Raw genomic sequence first — 24,661 nt, forward strand, 5'->3', positions numbered from 1 at the left:
GTTATTCCACAAAACCTTAGACCTCCACCTGATCTAGCTTTATACAAATTCCTTGACGGATTTGATTCTGACATGGCATATCAATTGAGGGAAAGAGCCCCTCAAAGCTTAGTAGACATGTATAATGTAGCTGTTAGTGTGGAGGCTAACCTAATTACCAAGAGAAACAGAGCAAGAGCTGAGAGAAGAACTACTTTTAAAGAAGAACCTTCAGCATTTGAGCAAAATTTAGATGCAATCAGCAATACCATGCATAGTATTGGAGATAGAATGGCAACTACTGAAAGAAAGACATCATGGGATGGACAACAAGCTAATGCTATCAGAAACCCAAATTTTAGAAAAAACCAAAATCCAAACGTTGGAAGGACTAGCCCCGACCATGATATAAGACCTCCTTTTCAAGATAACTATGTTGAGGCATCCACATCTAGTGAACCATCCGAGGATTCTCATATAAACTTGATGGGTTTAAAAAATTAAAAACATGTTTTCCTAACCCAAGAAGACCAAGTTGACCATGATATAAATCAATTTCAGGCCAACTCTGGAGAGTCATTTGACTTCAGAGAAGGCTATGAGTTAGCTATCTACGAAGTCCATAAACAATACAAATTGAGAACAAGAACCATTGATGTGTTTGATCCCATCAAGCCAAAGGATCCCAAGCAGCCTAAGAAAGTAACAGACAAGCCCGCTATCACAAAAACTGCTGATAAAACAGTCTCTAATCCAAAAGAAGTAACTGTAGAGGATGTAACAGATGTACAAGTCTTTAAAAGCCAGCCTTTTGTATCCTCATCCACAAAGAAAATGCAAACAACACTCCTCAAAGCCTTTCCAAAACAGAAATACTTCAAGATAATACTCAAGATCAAGAGAAAATCACTGAAACTCCAATTGAAAAGGGAAAATCTGCCAGTCACAACACAAAGACTCAATTAGAAAAACCATTTGATTTAGAGGCAGAAATTGGTAAACTAAAGATATCTATCCCTCTATCTGAGCTTGCTAAACATGATGTATATAGACAGCAAATCAAGAGATCACTGCAAATTCCAGAGAATAGGGATGATGTTAATGTCCTAGATGATCAACCTGAGCTACTTTTCGGTCCAAAAGTCGATGGCAAATCAGCAAATGGAGCTGTTTTACCCTTTTATGTCAGTATGCACATACATGATAAAGTCTTGCACAATGCAATGTTTGATTCAGGAGCTTCACACAACCTAATGCCCAAAGCTGTAATGGAGAAGCTAAACCTTGATGTTACTAGACCATACAAAGACATGTTCTCATTTGATTCTAGCCAAGTCAAGTGTTTGGGCTTAATCACAGATTTATGTGTGTCTTTAGTCCAATATCCCAACAAAACAATCCTAATGAACGTGGTGGTTGCTGACATTCCACCAAAGTATGGCATGCTCTTATCAAGATCTTGGGGAGCAAAACTCCAAGGATCTCTTCAATTAGACCTCTCTTATGCCACTATATCGGTCTTTGGGCAACCAAAGAGACTGTATATGGAAAAACTTATGAAATATGTTGTAAGTAGTGAGGAAAAGCCCCAAAACTTTCCAATTTATTCAATCCATTCTGATATGGACTCTTTTATTTTGTTTAATGATGATGTGTCTCCTCCCACTGATGATAAGCCTTTGGATTTAGAACAAGAAACATGCATAAGTGAGAAATCGGTTGCCCATACCCAAGAAACTGTCAAAACATTCAATGCAACCAGCACACAAGAAGAACTCACTGAAACAGAAAATTCAAATCTGCCTACTCCTAAAATGATTTCAACTCTCAATACTAGTCAAGACCTAGAAATCCTATGGTATTTGGAGTTTGATGGTTCAGTTAATAAGCTAGGAGTAGGGGCAAGAGTGTGGATCCATAATACACAAAACAACCATGCAGAAGGTCATGCCTATAGACTAAATTTCAAATGTACCAACAACATGGCAGAGTATGAAGCCCTCCTTTTAGGCCTTAAACTCATCAAATCTTTAGGAGCTGCAAAAGTTTCCATTCTAGGTGACTCCGAATTGATCATTCAACAGATTAAAGGTAAATTTGTTACTAATAACAACAGGCTAAGGGCTTATAGGTCTGCTGCCACAGAAATACTTAATACCTTCACCGGATCCAAGCTTACAAAAATTTATAGAAGCCATAATCTCCATGTGCATAGCCTAGCTACTTTTGCTAGCACTTGTAAGTTGCCTTTTGAGCCCAATCACCACTTTACAGCTGAGATAAAGCACAGGCCTGCTGTCCCTAACAATGTCAAAGACTGGCAAGTCTTTGAAAATGATGCACAGATCAATAATTTCCTCACTTTACAGCAAGAATTTTCAAGCCTAAAGATTGATACAGATGCCATGGATGACCCACAACAGAAAATGAGCCAAAATGAGCAGACTATAACAGCTGAAGCAGCAAATCAAATGCTGTGCCCAACCATTTTTGATGACAAGAACATAGAAGAGCTGAAACAAATGAATTTGGATGAAATAGCTGAGGCAGAGACTGAAATTATTCAATTGAAAGACAATTTCCTACCCACAGGCTTGACTCCCTTAGAAGACATATTCGATTCAAATGACATTCCCAAAAAGCCAAAAATGCAACCCTTAAACACTGCAATTGAAGACTGTAATATTGGAATAGCAGAAAAGCCCAAAATGATAAAACTGTCCAAGTTTTTGCCCCCTAATCAAAAGCCAAAGTATATTGACCTATTTAAAGAGTTCCAAGATGTATTTGCATGGAGTTATGAGGACCTCAAGTCCTATGACACCTCTGTCATTCAACATACCATCCTTTTGAAACCAAATCAAAAGCCTTTCAAACAGAAATTAAGGAGAATCAATCCTGTGCTTCTTCCCTTGATTGAGAAAGAAGTGAAGAGAATGTTTGAAGCAGGTATCATTGCACCAATCAGATTTTCAGAATGGGTATCCAACTTAGTGCCCACAAGGAAGAAAACAGGTGAGATTAGATTGTGTGTTGACTTAAGAAATTTGAACCAAGCCTCTCTCAAAGACCACTACCCATTGCCAAAGATGGACCATATTCTACAAAGGGTTGTGGGGTCTTCAAGAATTTCTTTGCTTGATGGATTTTCAGGATTCAATCAAATATTAGTTCACCCGGATGATCAGGACAAGACAGCCTTTACAACACCATGGGGAACTTTTAAATATGTGAAAATGCCTTTCGGACTTAAGAATGCAGGTGCTACTTTTCAAAGGGCAATGGACATTGCCTTTGCCAAAGAGATCCATGATTTCTTAGTGGTCTACCTTGATGATCTTACCCCATTCTCCAAATCTGATCAAGAACATTTGAAACATCTGAGACAAGTATTCCTTACTTGTAGGAAGTATGGCATATCTTTAAACCCCAAGAAGTCTCTCTTCGGCCTAGAAGAAGGCAAATTGTTGGGCCATATTATCTCAAAAGATGGAATTAGAATCGATCCGGAAAGGATTCAAGCCATTCTCCAAGTCCCTTATCCAAGAAACATCAAAGAATTACAAGCCTTCCTAGGAAAAATCAATTTCCTAAGGAGATTTATCCCAAACTTGGCTGAGCTGATAAGATTGTTAAACAACATGCTCAAGAAAGATTCCAAAGTAAAATGGTCTTTAGAAGCCAAACAAGCCTTTGAGGGCATCAAGATAGCCTTAACAGAAACACCAGTCCTCACTAGCCCCAAATTTGATAGAGATTTCATCATTTTTTCCTTTGCTTCTGAGCACACCATTGCTGCTGTCCTATTACAAAAAGATGACCAAGGAAATGAAAAGCCCATTGCTTTCTTTAGCCGAGCCCTTAGAGATGCCCCCTTGAAATATCAAATCATGGAGAAACAAGCATATTTCCTTGTAAAAGCCATCAAAGATTTCAGAGTTTACATTTTATATTCACATGTGATTTCTTATGTGCCAAATGTTGTTGTAAAAGACATATTAACTCAAGAAGGGATTGAGGGAAAAAGAGGCAAATGGATTTCCAATATCCTTCCCATGTAGGCAAGCCAATGACTCCACCATCATCCAATTCCTTGAAACCAATATTCTGTCCAGATTTGGCTGTCCAGAGAAGATCATTACAGACAACGCTGCTGCCTTTAAATCCAAGAAAATGATCAATTTTTGCCACAAATACCACATTTCCTTAGGTCACTCCACAACCTATTACCCTCAAGGTAATGGCATAGCCGACTCATCCAATAAAAGCCTCATCAATATCATCAAGAAAGTCTTGGAGGAGAATAAAAATAATTGGCACAAGAAGCTCACAAATGCACTATGGGTTGATAGATTGACAACTAAGAGATCCATTGGAGCAAGCCCATATGAGTTAGTTTATGGAATGGAGGCAAGATTCCCTTCATCTTTGGGAATCCCCATTATCAAATTATTGCAAGAGATTCAGGCTGAGCCCAATGATATCCAAATAAGAATCAATCAAACCATCCATCTACATCAGACAAGAGAGCAAGTGTATGACAGAGCTCAGATTTTACAAGAGAAGCTGAAGAAGATGTTTGATAAAAGAGCAAAGGATGAAGATTTCTACATAGGCAAAAAAGTGCTAAGGTGGGATTCAAGGAGAGAGGACAAAGGAAAGCATGGAAAATTCGATTTCCTGTGGAAAGGGCCATATGTTATTCAAGTTGTGCAAGGCAATAACACATATTTTCTCAAGAGTTTGGATGGCACAGAAGATGAAGAAGGCCCTGTAAATGGCCGAATGCTAAAGCACTATCATGACCCCTTTTGATGCACATAATGCATCTGTATATTATATTTGTACATTAGTATTTGTATTTTCAGCATTTTCATCTACAACAGTCCGACAAGGGAATAATGCAGCAAATTTTGAAGGAAGGATCAAAGCAAATGCACCATTTGATCTTTGTTTTGAATTAATTTCAAAAAGAATTGCTCAAGCATATTTGAATATGTTTACAAGCACCCAAAAGGCAAGAAGCAGAGCTGTAATTTTTCTGCAAATCAGCTCAAAAAGGATACTGTATATCAGCTTACAAGAATTCGGTCAAAAGCATCAAAGAAGAAGGAAGTTTTAGATTACAGCAACAATTGAAGACCAAGGCATTTTGACCTGTTGTTCTTGGCTTTTTCATCTGGAAAAGACATCCCCAAGTGGAGCCACTATTAGCCTCCTATTGCAATAGGTTTTTATATTTCATGATTGACTGTTTACATGCCAAATATGTCATTCTTTCCATGCTGCAAAGGTTCCATATTTCCAACAAAACTCAGAAAAATAAAAAAATGTAAAGGGGGTATGCCCTAAAAGAATAATCAAAGGGAAAAAAGAATCAATTGGCCAAAGAGAAAAATAAATGAAATGAACCCCAAACAAAAGGCCAGGAAAGTGTGCTAGCTCAGATGCCACTACTATATTCCATTTTTGAAGAACTATTCCATTTTTGAAGAGTTTCACAGTTAAGGGAAGGCCGAACAGCTTAATCTTGGCTTCCCTAGATTTAAATTGCTTGTTGTAGAGATAGAGAATAAATATCTGTCCAAACTGTTTAATCTTGGTAGATCATTAGATAGGTAGAGAAAGAATGGTGCTCAATAGCTTAATCTGAGCCCTGGAAGGCATAAGGATTGATTTAGATAGGAGGGTAGCAAAAAGAAAAGTTGAAAAGCTGGGTTTGCTAGTTCAAGTTCACCCAAACAAAAAGAAGAAAAAATGTTAGGCTAAGTAGGCTGGGTAGGTAGTTTTGAAGTTGCAGAATGAATAAGTGTGATCAATTTTGTATTTCAAGATATTATTTTACTCCAGATCACAAGTGCAAGGCAATTTTCCTTTGGAACAATTCAAGCGAGGCTTGTCTAACTTCCGCTTCATCCTTTACCCCAAATCATTCACTAACTTCCCCTAAAGAGGTCAAGATCTGCTTGACATTTCTTAAATTCATCATTTTTCATATCATTTGCTTAAGTAAAGATCTGCTTTACTTAGGATGCTCATATTTATTCTATAAGTCCTAATTCCCCTTTGTAGCCTAAGATTTTTATACTTAGTGCTTTCTTCACAAAATCCATATTGATTCCTAACTCTATTATATAAATCCGTTCTTATTTTCCCTTCCCCTATTAAAAATATGTTAAATATCCCCTTATATACATATCCCTTCCCTCTGGTTGAAAAATAACCATAAGTATGCTTGGGAATTACTAAGTTTGCTTGAAACTTAGTAAGAACCCTTATTTTTCCTCTTTAACCATTTCCCTATGTATTCGGAACCCTTCCGATCATGCAAAAACCCCTCCGATGCCATTATTTCCTTCCTCTCATCAGAGAGGCCTTCCTCCAATTGCAAGTGGCCCATTGCGGACTCATAAGGCATGCCTCCGATTGCATTCCCCCCCTCCGACGCGATATCGCTGTCGGAGGTGGCAGTCACAAGTATTGGCCCCTTTATATGTTCCTCCGATCCATTTTCCCCGATGCGATATACCGACTGCATGCTAGCCATCCGATCACCCCGCCATCCAACGGCCCAGATCTTATCGCATCGCTCCCATTTTGGCGATCACATATATATAAAGCCCCGCCCCCATGTCCCCACCGATAGCGAAATGCCGATTTAATCACAACCGCCCATTCGAGCCCTCAGATCAATGGTCCTCATCAAGTCGCGACCCCATATAGAGCTCCTATATTCCGGAGCTGAAGTATTATAAAGTGCGGCATATAAAATTTTTGGGTCCGAAAGGAGCCTTTGTACAGCAAAGTGGGAGTGCTCCAATATTCCGGAGCCGAAATACTATAGAATGGAGCTTAATAGTGTTTCGGGTCCGCAAGGGATTGGCACTGTATGCTCCATAACCAGAGCCGAAAAGTTATAAACAAACAGTTTGAAAGGGATTTCAGGTCCGCGAACCCATTTCATTATAAATCCGCCGATCGCCGATTGCCGATTGTGCACCAACCGTTGGATCTGCCTTCGCGCGATCCCACGACCCAAATTAGTTTCCGCTATAGTGTCGCTCCTGCTCCATTTTTCATCGATTTTTCTGTGTAAAGTGATTTTTCACTTTATATAGGGAAAAGGGCATTTCTTCATGATTTTGTTCGGCGCACGTGCGCGCTTTAGCTCCAAGGGAAGCTTAATCAATTTGCATCAATTTTCGATTGCTCCACCACAAATTGGCTCTAAACAGCAGGGTCTTTGCCTCAGCAGGCTATCGACGTCCATTCCTCCTCTTTTTTTTGCAATATTTCTTCAGTTTTGATAATGTTTGGTCGGCCAAGAGCCGAAACAGTTCTAAAGGCCACAGAAGGCACAACAGCAGTCAAATCTTGCCATAAAGTGGCAGGCAAGGGTGATTTAGTAGCAGAAAAGTGTATCAATGGAGAGAAAAGGCCCCGATTCAGTATTAAAGAGTATCAGAGTAGCAGCAAAGTGTATCAGTGGAAAATATTAGTGGAAATCATAAAGCCACATCAAAGAAACATTAAAGAGCCCCAGCAAAGTCAAAGAGTATCAGTGACGGAATTTAAAGCCATTAAGGCTCACCAGATCAGAGTTAATGCACATAAGGCCACCTAAGGGCAGCACTGCAGAAACCAAAGCACAGTTATGGCCAAATGAAAAACACAGAGCTCAAAGGACACCATATTTACTCATTTTGAATGCGGCTGCCTCCAACGCAGCATAAATAGATATTTGTTACATTTATTTCAGGATAGGTTAGGTTAATCACAATTATTTCCCCAAATCTTCCCTCAGATCTGTTTTGTAGATATTTTGCTTATAAATACCACCCCGAGCATTGTATTAGGGGTTGGTTGGTTGATAACTCCTCTCGAGACTTGCTCTGTATTCTTTGAGAGCCTCTATAATCAAAGATCGCTGGAATGCTTGGATGATGAACTGTCTGTTGTGTTTTAAAGGCTGAAGAGTGAACTATGGAATTCTTATGCTTCTACATAGCCCAATAAGTGTTTCTTACCTCTGTTTACAGTTTATATATGTTTATGCCACCATTGTGTCACCATCTAAATAGCAGGAAAGAAGAATAGCTTAGACTTTGTTTAGCAGCACTCTATGCTCAATTTCTGTTATTTCTCCATGTTTTCCTCAGAAATAGTTATGAATATGCATACTTGAATGATCATGTTTACACTATTTCTCTCATTTATGAATGATTGTTTAGGAATCCTTGAGTGCTCCTAAATAAAGTTCATTCACCCTCCTTCTGTTAGTTGATGAAAGATTCTTAGTTGCCTTTCATCTTTGACCTTCATTCTATCTTTATTCCAGCTTGATATTGTTCTATGTGTAGCTATCCTGCTCTGTATTCCTCTTGTGACCAAGAAAACGCACCAGCAACCCTTATCCTTGACTCCATGCCCAATGGTTTGAACTTCTCACACTTTACAGTCCAAATCCGTTTGAAGAGCATCATCCTTCCCACCAAAACTTAAACAAAACCCATGTACACCATAACTAGCCTAAAATCATATCAAAACAAAGCTAAATTATAAAAGAGAGAGCCCTCTCTGATTGCAGGTAGGCTAGGACCTGCAATCCAAAGATTGGTTTGTGGTTACCTCAGCCGTATCCCTTAAGGAGCCAAGGGACAACTTGAGTGATAACAGGTGCCACTCCCTTCAAGGTACAAGTAAAATTTAACATTCCCATATTTGAAGGCCAGATAGATGCAAATGTCGTATATATGGTTAAATCTATTGGAAGGATATTTTTCAGTTCATGATTTTTCCAATAGGGAAAACATTACTTTTTTCACTCCTTAAAGCCGCCCCCCACGTCAAGGACTGGTGGGAACCTACTGTGAGCAGAGGGATGAGAGAGAACCCTCACTGTTTTCAATTGCACCTAGTTGGAATTCTTTCTAAGACACCATCAAGGAACAATATTACCCTCTGGGATCTATGAAGATAAGTACATAAAGTGACCACACTATGGTAGGGGAGGGACTAATGTTTGCCAGAGTTCACAAATATTTTTCATACCCTTTGCATGAATTCAGATATCAAGGATTCTAAGAGGCATCTGGTACTCAAGTATCGCAGTTGTCTACATAAATACATCCAAGACGAGATGGAGTTCTTGTAGATCTCCTCACTTGGCACCACCTATTGATACACTGTCAAGATTGAGAATAAATTTAAATAGAAGAAGTGAGACTTTGTATTTGAAAATCCAAAGTAAGGGAAAGGAACCCCTAAACCACAGAACAAAGGGCAAAGCTAAGGTGGAGAGACCCTGGACAACCCGCTGAAGCTACAAGCAAAGAACAACACCATGAAGACTAAGAAGGACATAGGAAAGTGGTGTAAGTTCCATAAGAACCCCACTCACAACACAAGTGAGTGTCGAGCCAAGCAGTCACTGGTGGTTGAGCTAAAGGCTTTAGAGTCAGATGCACGTTCCGACTCTGAGTCAGAACTCGACAAGGGTAATGACAAAGGGTAGTAGATTATTGATTATGAACCCAACACCAAAATTACCACTACTAAGGTCCAAAATATTGAGCCCGAAGATCTATAGGAGGGGGAGCGTGTCTTCCACTCACATATGTGGGTGAAGGGTTCTCCGTTGCAGTTCATTTTCGACAGTAGGAGCCAAAATAACCTCATTTCAGTAGAATTCATGAAGCAGTTGGGCCTATCGACCACACCACACCTAGAGCCATACACCATTGGGTGAAATCGCCAAGGATGAGAACTTCACGTCAGCCAATAGTGTTTCATTCCCTACAAAATCAAGCCCTTCACAGACAATGTACTGTGTAATGTTGCCCCTCATGAATTTTGTGATGTATTATTAGGCCAACCATACTTGTGAAGCATAATGTTGTGTATGAGTCTAGGTCACATGTTATTATTATTACTTTGGGCAATAAGTTATACAGGATATTGGAGGTGGCCCCGCCTACCGTCATCTCTTTGATCTCTGTTAAGAAATGTAGTAAGACCATCTCCTAGATTGGGAAATTTTTTTTCTTTTTTATTCACTCTTAAAGGGGAAGATCATGGCCACATCCATGGTCCCCAGGAAGGGATCCTCCATGCAATAAAAATAGGTGGATAAGGTCATGGAAGAATACATGGACATATTCTCCTCACCCATATGGGTACCCTTCATCGTCAAGTTAAGGATTTGATCGATTTGACTCCCAGAGCATCTCTACCCAATAGGTTGATATATCATTGCTCCATTCTGGAAAATAAAGAGATCAAGTAGTAAATCCAAGAGTTGTTGCAAAAAGGGCACATTCGACCAAGTTCCTCACCCTATGGGAGCCCGATTGTACTTGTACAAAAGAAGGATGGGACCTGGAGGCTTTGCATTGATTATCGGGTACTAAACAAAATCATTGTCAGGAACAGGTATTGAATCCCACAGATTGATGACCTTCTGGACCAGCTCAAGGGGGCCAAGTATTTCAGCAAGATCAATCTGAATTCTACCTATCAACAGGTTCCAATAGAGCCCACAAATGTATGGAAGACTACCTTCAAATCCAAGGAAGGCCTTTTTGAATGGTTGGTCATGCCCTTTGGGTTGACAAATGCCCTTGCTATTTTTATGAGGTTGATGGATGACATCTTGTGGCCCTTCACCAACTCATTCATGGTTTTTTATCTAGATAACATCCTCATCTTCAGCAAGAGTTGGGAGGAGCACTTGCAAGACATTCAGAAGGTCCTTCAAACCCTGCGGCAGCACAAACTGTGTGCCAAATTAGAGAAATGCACCTTTGACATGAGTCAGGTCCGGTACCTGGGTTACATCATAGATGAGAAAGGTGTGCATGTGGATCTAGCTAAGATCCAAGTCATTTAGGATTCGCTAACCCCGTCCACTCTAATAGAGCTTCACAAATTTTTGGGTCTTGCAATTTTTTATCAGAGGTTCGTGTTGGGATTCTCCCATATCACTTAGCCTTTGAGTCAGATTACCAAAGGGTGGAGCGAAAGAAAAGTTTTCTTAGTCCAAGTCCCAACAGAAGGCATTCGTTGAACTAAAGCACTGCCTCTACTCTACACCTGTACTCACATTTATAGACCTGCAACAGCCATTTGAAATTGAGACAGATGCCTCTGACTATGCTATTGGTGCAATCCTCACCCAACACAGGCATCCAATGGCCTATCATAGTGAGACACTCTTCGATACAATTCAGAAGTACCCCACTTATGGTAAAGAGATGTATTCTATCATGTAGGCTTACCAGCAATGGAAACATTACATTCTAGGGAAGGAGACGGTCATCCACACTTATCACCAACCTCTTCAATTTATACAAACACAAGGGAAGTTGCAAAACATCGTCATCAAAAGTGGTCTACATATCTACAATAATTGCACTTGAACATTAAATACAAAAAGAGTAGCACCAATCATGTTGTAGATTGCCTTAGTCGACCCCTAGTTACAACACTGACTACTGTTCTAAACTCTTGTGGCCATGATACCTATGGATGGCCATAACTATACAAAAATAATCTAGAGTTCACCACCACATATGATATGCTAGTGTATGGCAAGCAAGTTCCCAATTTCCACCTCCGGGACGCATTATTGTGCTACCTGGGCCACATTTGTGTTCCTTAAAGTGAGTGTGTGAAGATAATTTGGGACGCATACTAAAATCAATTCACATGACACTTTGGTGTGGACAAAAATGTCATTGTACTTCAAAAGTACTTTTATTGGCCAAAACCCCAACAAGATGTTGGAAAATATATCAGATCATGCACTGCTTGTGCCATCTCCAAGCCAACCATAAAGAAGCAAGGCCTATACACTCCTCTACCTACTCCCAACCAGCCTTGGGAATCCATCTCCATGGACTATATGTTTAGCCTCCCTTCTACCAAGCATGGTAATGACTATATATTTGTGGTCGTGGAAATTTTTTCTAAGATGACTATATTAGCGGCCTGTAAGAAGAGTATCATAGTAGAGGACACTACCAAACTCTTATTTGAACAACTGTGGGTACATTTTTGGATCTTGCAGACCATTATATCATATCGGTATAGAAGTCTCCTAATCACATTTTGTTTGAGCCTCTCGACACTATTGGACACCAAGCTCACCAAGTTGACTGCATTCCATCCCCAAGCTGATGGCCAATCAAAGTCATCAACATGATGATAGTGCATATATTGTGCATGTACGACTCCAAGCATCCACAAACCTAGGATGAGAATCTTCCCTATGGGTAGCACAACTATAATAGAGTTCTCCATAGCTCGACTAGTCACATTCCCTTTCAAGTGAGTTTGGGATTTCAACCATTGTGTCTGATTGATGTTGACATGTCTTAAGAGACTACATAGACAAAATCCACACATTTATAGTCTGAGGTTGATAAAGAAGCTAAGTTTATTAAATGCATCCAACACATCTACCAGTAGGTTCATAATATATTGGAGAAGTCCAATGCCAAGTACAAGCAACGACATGATTAACATCGGATTCCACACAAGTTTCAGGTGGGCTACAAAGTTTGGTTGCATTTGCAGAAAGAACACCTTACTGGAGCCCATCGGAAGCTCAAACCACTCTAATATGGGCCTTACACCATCACCAAGGCTATGGGAGACAATGATTTTGAGCTCAACATTCCCCCATTACTTGGCCTGCACCCAGTGTTCAATGTGGACCACCTTTGGCCATACTTTCCACAATTAATGGACACATCAGGCATTGCAGAACATATCACGCCAATAGACCTAAATCCAGACTGCATGAAACAATCCATAACTTATCGGATCATGGACATGTAGATCAGGAACACTCACCACCAAAATCTCCAACTGTATCGGGTTGTCAAAGTTGGCCAACTCCTGCACCAAGGCAAATGGCTCGGCAAGGAACAAGTTCAGCAAAAGTTTCCCCATCTCATGGAGGCACTTAATGCAATGGGGACCATTGCTTCCTAAGGGGGAATGATGATTTTGGTGGCCACCCACATATTCCACTTGGACCCCCACCATTATTTCTTTCTTTTTTCTTAATTGTAGCACAGTTCATTATATTTGGTAGTTTTTTCTGGTCCCAAACTTCTGAAGTTGTTTTGAGACCCTAAACGAAGTTTTTTTTGGAAAAAGGGAAAACCAATAACTTGGGGAAAGGGTTTGCAATCGAAATTTGTAGTTCTTAGATAAATCTTTCTAATGAGGTATCGTACATGTAAAACATAGATCGTATGCCAAAGCTATGATCTTGCAAAGTTGATGTACCAATTACCCCATGGGGCCCACAAACTTTTGGCCCTTCATATCCTAGGGTTAGGATTTTTGATGTTTAAGGTTTTCCATTGTTTCTCAATAATAAATAGGCATTTGAGCGTCATTTTAACATAGTTCAGAGGCATGTAGCCACCACGTCTCTTCTCAGAGCTAAGCTACCATCACTCGAGCTAATTTATTTCCATTCTGCATGTAAACAATTTTCAGTATTTTTTTTTTTTTTTTTAGACTTTAACGGGTATGGATTTTATTAAGCGGCAAAACAGCTGCCGCGTACTGAATTTACATCACATAGGTAATTCGATCCACATATTTAGTGCTTCATCAGATCTGAAAGCCTGTGTGTTTTTACTATGCTGGAGTGGGATAAGAGGGTGACTCAGTCCTAGAATTTCCATTGCCCAACCGATGACGCTTCTGTTCCTCTGCCCGGAGTCCAACAGTCCGGTGAGACTTGGAACCCAATCATCAGCTCGGTTCCTGCTGTTTGCGGTCAATTTTCCACTTCTGGATACCAGTCTTTGAGCCCAAGCGTCCAGATGGGTAGCAATGTTTATGAATCTGATTATAATGCCTTTCTCAGGGACAAAAAGCTCTCCTCGTTCGTATCCCGCCCCTGCAGATTTAATTGGTTCCTTAAGCACGCTTTTTTGGAGGCAGAATCCTTTCCATTCGGCAGTTAAGGGATAATGCAAGTCGATTCTTCTGAGTTAACTAGTAGTGATCTTCTGCAACGGGTAGAGCCCAGGTTGGCTTCCAGGTCGGCTTGACTGTTCAGATGTCTCAGAATGTGAAAGAAGGATATTTTCCGGAATTGGAGCAGCTTTAACTTGATTTTCTTGAATATGGAGGCTAATTGAATCTGCGAAGGAGTTGAGTTGAGGTTCAAAGCTTGTATAATCAACCTGGAGTCTCCAAAGACCGACAAAGTCAGCAGATTCCTTTTGATAGCCAGCTTGAGCCCTTGCCACAGAGCCAGAGCTTCTGCTCTGTTATTGGATTCGATGCCCAGCCCCCAGTGGAACCGAATTTCAGTTGAACCATCCGGGTTCAGAATAACCCCACCCCCACCTGCAGCTCCGGGGTTGCCTTTAGAGGCCCCGTCGAAGAAAAGACAGTGTTCCCCCAAAGCAGACCGCCATTTGATAAACTCCTGTTCTTCCAGGCGAATTTCCCAGTTAGCTTGATGGATAGCTGGAGGTATGATTTTGGGATCGTAGTTTGGAACAAGTTCTTTGAACCAAATCTCTTCCGTATTGTCCAGAGCTGCTTCGTTCTTTAAACCATGTTTGGTGTCCAATGTCTCTCCCAGTAAAGCTTGGATTTTTATGATGATTTTGCTAGAGTTGCATTTTTCATCCCTAAACAGCCTATTGTTCCTCTCCAACCACAGTTTCCAGCAGGTAAATTTTGGAATCCAAATCCAGGCTGTTTTGAGGAGGCATTTTTTTGTAAGATTGAACGGGGACAATTTGATCCAATTGTGAAGCAGGGCAGGAATGTTACCAGGAAGCTCCACATCTCCTGATCTCAGGACCCCCCTCCAGACCTCTCGGGCAAAGGGGCATAGTAACATCAGGTGGTTAACCGACTCTTCCTCTGACAAACACAAAGGGCATCTGGATGGCCCTTCCATTCCGCGTTTTCTCAGATTATCTCTGGTGAGAATGCTGTTATGGGCTAACGTCCAACAGAAAAAGTCGATTTTGGGGAGCGAAGGAAAGGCCCAAATAAATCTCCATTGAGTAGGATCAGGGGGAACATTAGTAGTAGCTGTTATGCTTTTGTATCCTTCTGAAACTGTGTAGCTGCCTGAGGTGGAGCCCCACCCTCTTTTGTCTTTAACTGTTGCTTTGATTGGAGATTTTCCTTGAAGATTGTCTATAAGAAGTGAAGCTTCAGTCTGCAGCCTTTGGGGGATCTCTCCCAAGTACCAGCTATCCCACCGTCGTCCATTGTCATTTGTCCAATTTGAAATGTCCCACAGGGTGTTCAGGTTATTGGATTGTAGCCAGTTTTTAATGTTTGTCAGTCCTTCAACCTGATTCAGAGGCTGTTCACCTAGGATTGGATCTTCCCAGATTCTGATTTTTTTCCCATTACCTGGTATCCAGTAAAGTTTGTGACTGAAATGTTCCATAGCAGTAAGACAGAGTTTGAAAATCGGAGAACCTTTGCTGATTTTTGGAGGCTGGTCCAAACACCTCAGCCGCTGTCCTTTGAAGTATTTCTTCCACAGCACTCTCTTACTCCAGCTCACCTTTCCAGCAACAATATTCCAAAGAATTTTGGTGCCCAGAGAGAGATTCTGGGCACCCAGATCTCTTAATTGAAGACCTCCTTCCAGCATTGGTTTTTTAATAGTGTCCCATTTAACTAAATGGAGTCTTTTTTCATTATTTTTCCCCCCTTCCCATAGAAATCTTCTCAGCAGACAGTCCATTTTACTGATGAAGGTTTTGGGAGCCAGCATAATGGAGTGTTGATAAAGGGGCATGCTTGTGAGAACGGATTTCATCAGGACAACCTTCCCCGCATTGTTCAGCCAAGTGGCTCCCCAAGCTTGAATTCTTAATTTTAGTTTGTCAAGCATGGGCATCCAATGAGCAACTTTAGGAATGGATTTGAAGATTGGTATCCCCAGGTATTTTAGAAACTCCCAGGTCTGAATTCCTTTCATCTCTAAGAGCCTGGCAATATCAGCCAGTTCCTTGACCGAACAGTTCCATCCATAGATAGTGCTTTTGCGGTAGTTTATCTTGCTGCCCGAGACCTCCTTGTAAGTGTCCAACTCCTTCTTAAAGGATCTGGCAGAGTTTATGCTCGCTCCTCCAAGCAACAGAGTATCATCGGCAAATTGGGCATGGTTAATGTCTTTAACATTGGGAGCCATTCTGAGTCCTGGCAGAGTCTGGATTTGTTGACAGCTATCAAGTTGGAAACTAAGCACTGAGGCTTGAATAGCGTAGAGGAGCGGGGACAGCGGGCAACCTTGTCTTAATCCCCTTGATGCGTTGAAGAACTTTGTTGAGCGGCCATTGACCAGCGGCGCAATCCATGGAGAGCCGATGCAGGCTTTCACCCAGTTTATGAAGGAGGAAGAGAAGCCCAATTTCCTCATAACAGCATAGAGGAAATCATGTTTCACCCTGTCAAAAGCATTTGCTAGATCAAGCTTTATCACCATGCCTTTTTCTTTTCGCTGGCAACTTGAATGAACTGCTTCTTGCACCAGCACAATATTGTCCAAAATCTTTCTCCCCTTGATGAAACCTCCTTGATTTTCCGGAATGATATCTGGCAAAACATTCTTGAGACGGTTGGCTATTGTTTTGGTGATCAGTTTGTAGCTGGTGTTACATAGTGAAATGGGTCGAAATCTGCCAAAATCCGTAGCTCCTTTCTCTTTCGGGATCAGGGCCAAAAAGGCCGAGTTGGTGCTGCCTCCGATCTTGGAACAGGCTTGAGATTTCCTGATCATTCTCAAAAGATCTTTATTGATAGTAGACCAGCAAGATTGAAAAAATCTGGCATTGAACCCATCAGGCCCGGGAGCTTTATCTGGCTCCATGCCGTCCAAAGCCTTCTTGAGCTCATCCATGCTGATCGGAGCCGTCAGCATAGCGTTGGCAGATTCATGAACACAATGAGGGATTCGGTCAAAGGGGTAGGCTTGGAGGTCTAAAGGAGGATTTTCAGGAGCCGTATAAAGCTCTTTGAAGAATGTGTAAGCAGCACTTTTGATGCCTTCAAAATCTTTGACCACTGTGTCTTGGGATCGAATTTCTGATATAGATTTAAATTGCTTGCGAGCTTCGGCTTGCTTGTGGAAGAAACTGGTATTCTTGTCGCCAGCCTGCAGCCATAAGTTTCTGGATTTTTGTCTCCAGTACTCCTCTTCTTCCCTACTGTCTCTATGGAGAGTTTTTTGCAGCTCAACTTCTCTTTGAATCAGATTTTGAGATATAACAGATTTCTCCATTGCAGATTGATGGGCAGCAAGGTTTTCTAAGGATTCTTTTCTCTTGGCAGTGGGTGTTTTCAGGTTTTTAGCCCACTCCTTGAGTTTTCTTTTAAGGCCCCTCAATTTTTCTTCCCACACATAGAAAGGAGATCCCAGGATCTGTCGATTCCAAGCTTCAGAAACCACGTCCTGGAAACCATCTTGCTGAGTCCACAAGGGACTGAATCTAAAAGGTATTGGGCCAAGGTTTCCATCAAGGGATAGCTCGAGACTGATGGGTTTATGGTCAGATGTGCAATTTGGGAGAATCTTAGACGAGGCAGTTAGGCCACATGAGAGGAAAGAGGATTGGACAAGGAATCTGTCCAGACGAGCAGCTATGTGGTTGGGCCCTAATCTTTTATTGGTCCAGGTAAATTTTCCGCCAGAAGGCTTGATATCCTCAAGGTCCCAGTCTAACATTACGTCTTCCACCCATTCTCTAGCTGGATCCCTTACTGGGGAGCCCCCCTTTTTCTCATCAATGGTAAGAGTGACATTCAGATCACCTGCAATAATGATATTTCCTGGCTTGTGCAGTAAAAGAAAGGACTGAAGCGAGTCCCAACAAAATTTTTTCTCAACTGGAAGGACCGGAGCATAAATATTAAACATACTTACTTGTTGCCCGGACTCTTTGTGAAGGAGCTGGATGAAAATCCAGTGAGAGCAGATTTCTTCTTGAATCAGTTCATATTTTGAGCTGTCCCAGAAGGAGGCAAGCCCACCAGAGGCTCCCCTTGCGCTGACAGCTCTTCCGGGACCTTTGTGCCAGTATGTCTTACTAGTTTGGAGGAGCGTAATATCCTCCATCTTTGTCTCCTGGATGAGAAGGATTTCAGGCGAATGAATCCTAACAATGTCTTTCAGGGCTTCTTCTTTCAGTCTGCTGCCTAACCCTCTGCAGTTCCAGGAGACGTATTTCATTATTTACTGCCTTGGGAGGTGGTGGCTCCTTTTGGAGCCCTGCTCTGCTTGCGCCCGGATCTGGTGTTCATCATTCCTTTTAGAGTTTTCTGGGAGCCTTGAAGGACATCCAGATACGTTTTCTCCTCTCTCTGTTTCTTCTTGGATTTCCGTCCCCTAGTTGATTTGATAGGAGTGATTTGTGATCCATCTGATTCGGTGTCTCTCTCTTCTGACTCTTCCCCTGAATCAAAGGCTGGGCTGATGTGCTCCTCATTCCCTTCGGTTCCCCTTTGTTCAGCATCTACTAGGGGATCCGGAGAGTTTTCTTCGGTTTCTTTCATTTTATTCGATTGGTCTTCAGTTTCTTCCTGATTCTCTGTTACATTCACCTTTTCAGCTGAAGGGAGGCCTTCTTTTGTGATTGGTTTATTCTGAGAATTGGCCTGGGGGTTCCCCATTGTCCCAGATTTTTTCTGTTCAGTGGCTTTTGAGATTACTTTGCCCTTTTTTATCTCTTTCCATCCTTCTTCTTCCGCCTTGTCCCTTGGTGGGGCTTTAGGGCAGTTTCGTTGGAAGTGACCATGCTCATGACAGATTCTGCACTTGAAGGGCAGTTGCTCGTAGTCCAGTTTCTGGTAGTGCTGCCAATCTCCCACTGTGAGTTTAATGGCTTCCGGTAGACCAGCTTCCAAGTCAACTTCCACGCAGATTCTTGCGCAGGTGTATTGGCCTTTATTATCAGCTTTGTCAATGAATCGACCCAGCCCGTTTCCAATCTTTTGAAGAGATTGGTAGCTCCAGCAGTGGATCGGCAGGTTGGGGAGCCGGACCCAAACAGGGACCCGGACCCAAACAGGGACCTTCTTTGGAACATCGACTGAAGGGTCGAAATCAGGGGTCCATTTGTTCAGGAAAAGGCCTTGGTTTCCCATGAAATACGGACCATTTCTGAACACCAGGTCACGGTCTTCCTTGGTAGTGAATTCGAAGATGAAAAATCCTCGGCCGACAGCATAGCAGATCACGCTGTTCTTCAGCAGAGGCCTCCAATTTCGTTGAACCCATTCATCTGTCGATTTTGTTGATGGCCAGCGACCCATAAATTGCCCGACCAATCCTCTGTCCGCCAGTGCAAGAGCTATTTTGATTGGTTGTTCTTCAGGCAGCGCGATCTCTGGTATTTCTTCAAGCTTTTTGATAAACGTTGGAACTTCAGGGTTTGGCCGTTTTTTCCCTTTCTGGGTCAGAAGCTTTTTGAATGCGATTTCAGCAGATAATGGAGGGGGGGGGAGAGGCCTCTCCGCCCCCTGGAGCGTCCATGGCGGCGGTTCAACCCGCTGCGTTTCTTGCCCTAATCGATGCGCGCGCAGCTCAGCCGGCCTTCTGTCCAATTTTCAGTATTTTGTTACCAATGAATTAAAGTTCAATTTTCACTATAGCTCTATGTTTCTGTTTATATTTGTATTTCATTTTGTACCTACATAAATATGGATCATCAAATCTAATTACAAAACTATTTGTATGACTTTGTTTTCTTAATTCCATTGCATTACCCATGGTGTGGTTAGTGGTAGTTACTTGCAAGTTGTATGTCAATTTTTTGTTTCATATACTTGCTACTAGACTAATTTTCGATAATTATTTTAAAGCATTAAGGATAGATACTATTTCAATATGATATATTTGTTTTCAATAGAGATTATCTTAATTTGAACAATTTACTTTTTTATTCAATGATTCTTTCCGAACTTTTATCTTTTATAAGGTAGGTTGTTTCTATTTGTTTTCTCTCTTGTAGTTTATGATTGAGTAACCTTAATGTCTTCTTCTTTTTCATTTATGTCAAAATCAATGAGGTTTTAGGCTACTTTATTGCATTCATGGACCATTTCTATTAATTCATTCATTTCATTTTTGAAGGGTTTGATATCTAATTCACCTTTATGTTGTTCAAAGCCAAATTATTATTTAGCTTCTCTACTAGCTCTGATATTTTTTATCATTTTGAAATTTCCAAGTCCTTAATCTCCTCTTCTTAGATTTGTTTTAGTTTCTTATATTTGTTTTTCATTTTCTTTTCTTTTATTTTCAAGAAAAGCTTCATGGGATGTGCTCTCTTCCTCAAAATATCTAAATGGAGGGCTACTCAATTACCAACTAGTAACCTCGTGAGACTTGAATGGATTTAAACCTATGAACTATGACTTGTTATCAACACATGCCTTAGGTAGATGGTTCAATCGATTGAGTCAAATCTTTGAGCTACTAGCTTTCCATTTCTTGTAGTTGATTCTCTAGTAACCACAATTAACTTCCTAATGTTGTTATTCTATTATCTATTTGTTTTTAAATTATATCTTCAAATGCTAAAAGTTAGTATTAAACACGTCTTTTTATGTTTGACTTGATTTTAGATTCTTTGTGTTCTGTTTGTTTATCTAGAAATTCCAAGTATTCAGGTAGAGTTCCTTTTGTTTATATAGAGATTTCAAGTGTTCACATAGAGAGTTTAAAGTTTTCTTAGTCCTCCTTAGTTGATCTAGGCTAGGAACTTAAATTTTAATGATAAAAATAAAAAATTTAACTTTAATTTTATCTCTAGAATGTATTTTATTCTAAAGAAAATTACATTTCTAATAAATCAATGAGTAACCTTAATGTCTTCTTCTTTTTCATTTATGTCAAAATCAATGAGGTTTTAGGCTATTTTATTACATTCATGGACCATTTCTACTAATTCATTCATTTCCTTTTTGATGGGTTTGGTATCTAATTCACCTTGAGGTTGTTCAAATCCAAATTATTATTTAGCTTCTCTACTAGCTCTAATATTTTTTATCATTTTGAAATTTCCGAGTCCTTAATCTCCTCTTCTTAGATTTGTTTTAGCTTCTCATATTTGTTTTTCATTTTCTTTTCTTTTCTTTTCAAGGAAAGCTTCATGGGATGCTCTCTCTTCCTCAAAATATCTAAATGGAGGGCTACTCAACTACCAACTAGTAACCTTGTGAGACTTGAATAGATTTAAACCTATGAACTATGACTTGTTATCAACACATGCCTTAGGTAAATGGTTCAATCGATTGAGTCAAATCTTTGAGCTACTAGTTTTCCATTTCTTATAGTTGATTCTCTAGTAACCACAATTAACTTCCTAATGTTGTTATTCTATTATCTATTTGTTTTTAAATTATATCTTCAAATGCTAAAAGTTAGTATTAAACACGTCTTTTTATGTTTGACTTGATTTTAGATTCTTTGTGTTTCGTTTGTTTATCTAGAAATTCCAAGTATTTAGGTAGAGTTCCTTTTGTTTATATAGAGATTTCAAGTGTTCACATAGAGAGTTTAAAGTTTTCTTAGTCCTCCTTAGTTGATCTAGGCTAGGAACTTAAATTTTAATGATAAAAATTTTAATTTTAACTTTAATTTTATCTCTAGAATGTATTTTATTCTAAAGAAAATTACATTTCTAATAAATCAATGAATAACCTTAATGTCTTCTTCTTTTTCATTTATGTCAAAATCAATGAGGTTTTAGGCTATTTTATTGCATTCATGGACCATTTCTACTAATTCATTCATTTCCTTTTTGATGGGTTTGATATTTAATTCACCTTGTAGTTGTTCAAATCCAAATTATTATTTAGCTTCTCTACTAGCTCTAATATTTTTTATTATTTTGAAATTTCCAAGTCCTTAATCTCCTCTTCTTAGATTTGTTTTAGCTTCTCATATTTGTTTTTCATTTTCTTTTCTTTTCTTTTCAAGGAAAGCTTCATGGGATTCGATCTCTCTTCCTCAAAATATCTAAATGGAGGGCTACTCAACTACCAACTAGTAACCTCGTGAGACTTGAATGGATTTAAACCTATGAACTATGACTTGTTATCAACACATGCCTTAGGTAGATGGTTCAATCGATTGAGTCAAATCTTTGAGCTACTAGTTTTCCATTTCTTGTAGTTGATTCTCTAGTAACCACAATTAAATTCCTAATGATGTTATTCTATTATCTATTTGTTTTTAAATTATATCTTCAAATGCTAAAAGTTAGTATTAAACACGTCTTTTTATGTTTGTCTTGATTTTAGATTCTTTGTGTTCTATTTGTTTATCTAGAAATTCCAAGTATTCAGATAGAGTTCCTTTTGTTTATATAGAGATTTCAAGTGTTCACATAGAGAGTTTAAAGTTTTCTTAGTCCTCCTTAGTTGATCTAGGCTAGGAACTTAAATTTTTAATGATAAAAATAAAAATTTTAACTTTAATTTTATCTCTAAATGTATTTTATTCTAAAGAAAATTACATTTCTAATAAATCAATGAGTAGCCTTAATGTCTTCTTCTTTTTCATTTATGTCAAAATCAATGAGGTTTTAGGCTATTTTATTGCATTCATGGACCATTTCTACTAATTCATTCATTTCCTTTTTGATGGGTTTGATATCTAATTCACCTTGAGGTTGTTCAAATCCAAATTATTATTTAGCTTCTCTACTAGCTCTCATATTTTTTATCATTTTGAAATTTCCAAGTCCTTAATCTCCTCTTCTTAGATTTGTTTTAGCTTCTCATATTTGTTTTTCATTTTCTTTTCTTTTCTTTTCAAGGAAAGCTTCATGGGATGCTCTCTCTTCCTCAAAATATCTAAATGGAGGGCTACTCAACTACCAACTAGTAACCTTGTGAGACGTGAATAGATTTAAACCTATGAACTATGACTTGTTATCAACACATGCCTTAGGTAGATGGTTCAATCGATTGAGTCAAATCTTTGGGCTACTAGTTTTCCATTTCTTGTAGTTGATTCTCTAGTAACCACAATTAACTTCCTAATGTTGTTATTCTATTATCTATTTGTTTTTAAATTATATCTTCAAATGCTAAAAGTTAGTATTAAACATGTCTTTTTTATGTTTGACTTGATTTTAGATTCTTTGTATTCGGTTTGTTTATCTAGAAATTCCAAGTATTCACGTAAAGTTCCTTTTGTTTATATAGAGATTTTAAGTATTCACATAAAGAGTTTAAAATTTTCTTAGTCCTCCTTCGTTGATCTAAGCTAGGAACTGAAATTTTAATGATAAAAATAAAAATTTTAACTTTAATTTTATCTCTAGAATGTATTTTATTCTTAAAAAAATACATTTCTATTATACCAAAACCTCTCCTCTCTTAAAAAAATTAGTTAAATGTCCAACCACATTAATTAATTAATTAGTTTTTCCAAAACTTAATACCAATAAAATCATATATATAATAAGCTTAAAAAATTGCTCAACTTATTTTTAAATGCTAACACTAATTTAGTCTTTTATTTTTGTATTAATAATTATAACAAGAAAACTAATTAGCATTTAAAATATTCACTTGAGTTTCTCATATACTTTCTTGATTATATATGGTAGAAGTAATCATTTGCCTTTTAGTTCACAATGGTTTGTCTTACCAAAATATTTATTCACTTGAGTTTCTCAAAGCTAACATACTTACTTTATTATATACGGTAGAAGTAATCATTTACCTTTTACTTCACAATGGTTTGTCTTACCAAAATATTTTGCGGCTATATAGACAAATTAATTTGGTTTATTTTTTATTATTTTGAAATTCATTTATTTAGTTGCTGGATGGTTACTTAAATGGGGGCCTTTTATGGTGAAACAATTTTCATTTATTTTCTTTTTTACTTATGTGTTTTTCTATTTCCAACTCAATTATCACATCTCAAGCGCATAAACTTTACTTCTCTTCCTTAATAAAAAATTATATATCTATAGTTTTAAACAAATTGATAAACATTTAATTATTTAATATATTATTATTTATTTAATTAAGTTTTAATATTTTTATTTTTATTTTTTATTTAATATAATTTTTTTTTTTTAATTGAATTTCATTAAGAAGACAAGGACAAGGCAAGTGAATACTTACCTGGGCGGGGTCAATCGATGATCAGCGAGGTCGATGGCCTAGGAAGTCCACCTCCATTGCACTTGGGAGGGGGGGTTTATCTAGCGTCTCCCATTGAGGAGAGTGCATGTTATAATTTGTGGAAGGACAAGGCAGGTGTGAAGACCAGTGAATTTGACTGGAGTTTGTTTTTAAATTCCAACCTTATTAGTCCCTGCCGGGGAGTATAAGCGATCGATAGATAGCTGACTTTGGGTTGACCACGGCGAATTTTGCAAATATTTCACATTTTTCCTAAGTTGAACTAAGGTTTACGGGGCGGAAGGGAATGGGGGTCTTATTACGCGCTTCGCATGGATCGAGGCGAGTGGCACGTGGCGCGCGTGAGGGGCACGTGGTTGCATGCGCTCTGGTGGTCTAATCGGCGGCCAGGTGTCCGTCCTCGAGATTGGGGAATGTTCGGCCTGTGTTTTACTGTCTTCGCGGCATTTGGGTTGGTATTGTTACTTGCTTGTTTGGCTGTGCAGTCTGTGCGATGTTTGGTCTGCGG

General features: G+C 39.2%; 1 non-coding gene across 1 annotated transcript; it reads left to right on the forward strand.

Moving 5' to 3' along the window:
* Positions 1-24,124: 24,124 nt before the first annotated feature.
* On the forward strand, positions 24,125-24,290 carry LOC149163064 (U1 spliceosomal RNA). The gene has a single exon (XR_016262049.1). It is a non-coding gene; the product is annotated as a U1 spliceosomal RNA (small nuclear RNA).
* Positions 24,291-24,661: the final 371 nt, after the last annotated feature.

Source organism: Pinus tabuliformis, chromosome 5_2, assembly GCF_031772625.1.
Source record: "Pinus tabuliformis cultivar Carrire ecotype Pingquan chromosome 5_2, CPIR1, whole genome shotgun sequence".
Lineage (NCBI taxonomy): Eukaryota > Viridiplantae > Streptophyta > Pinopsida > Pinales > Pinaceae > Pinus > Pinus tabuliformis.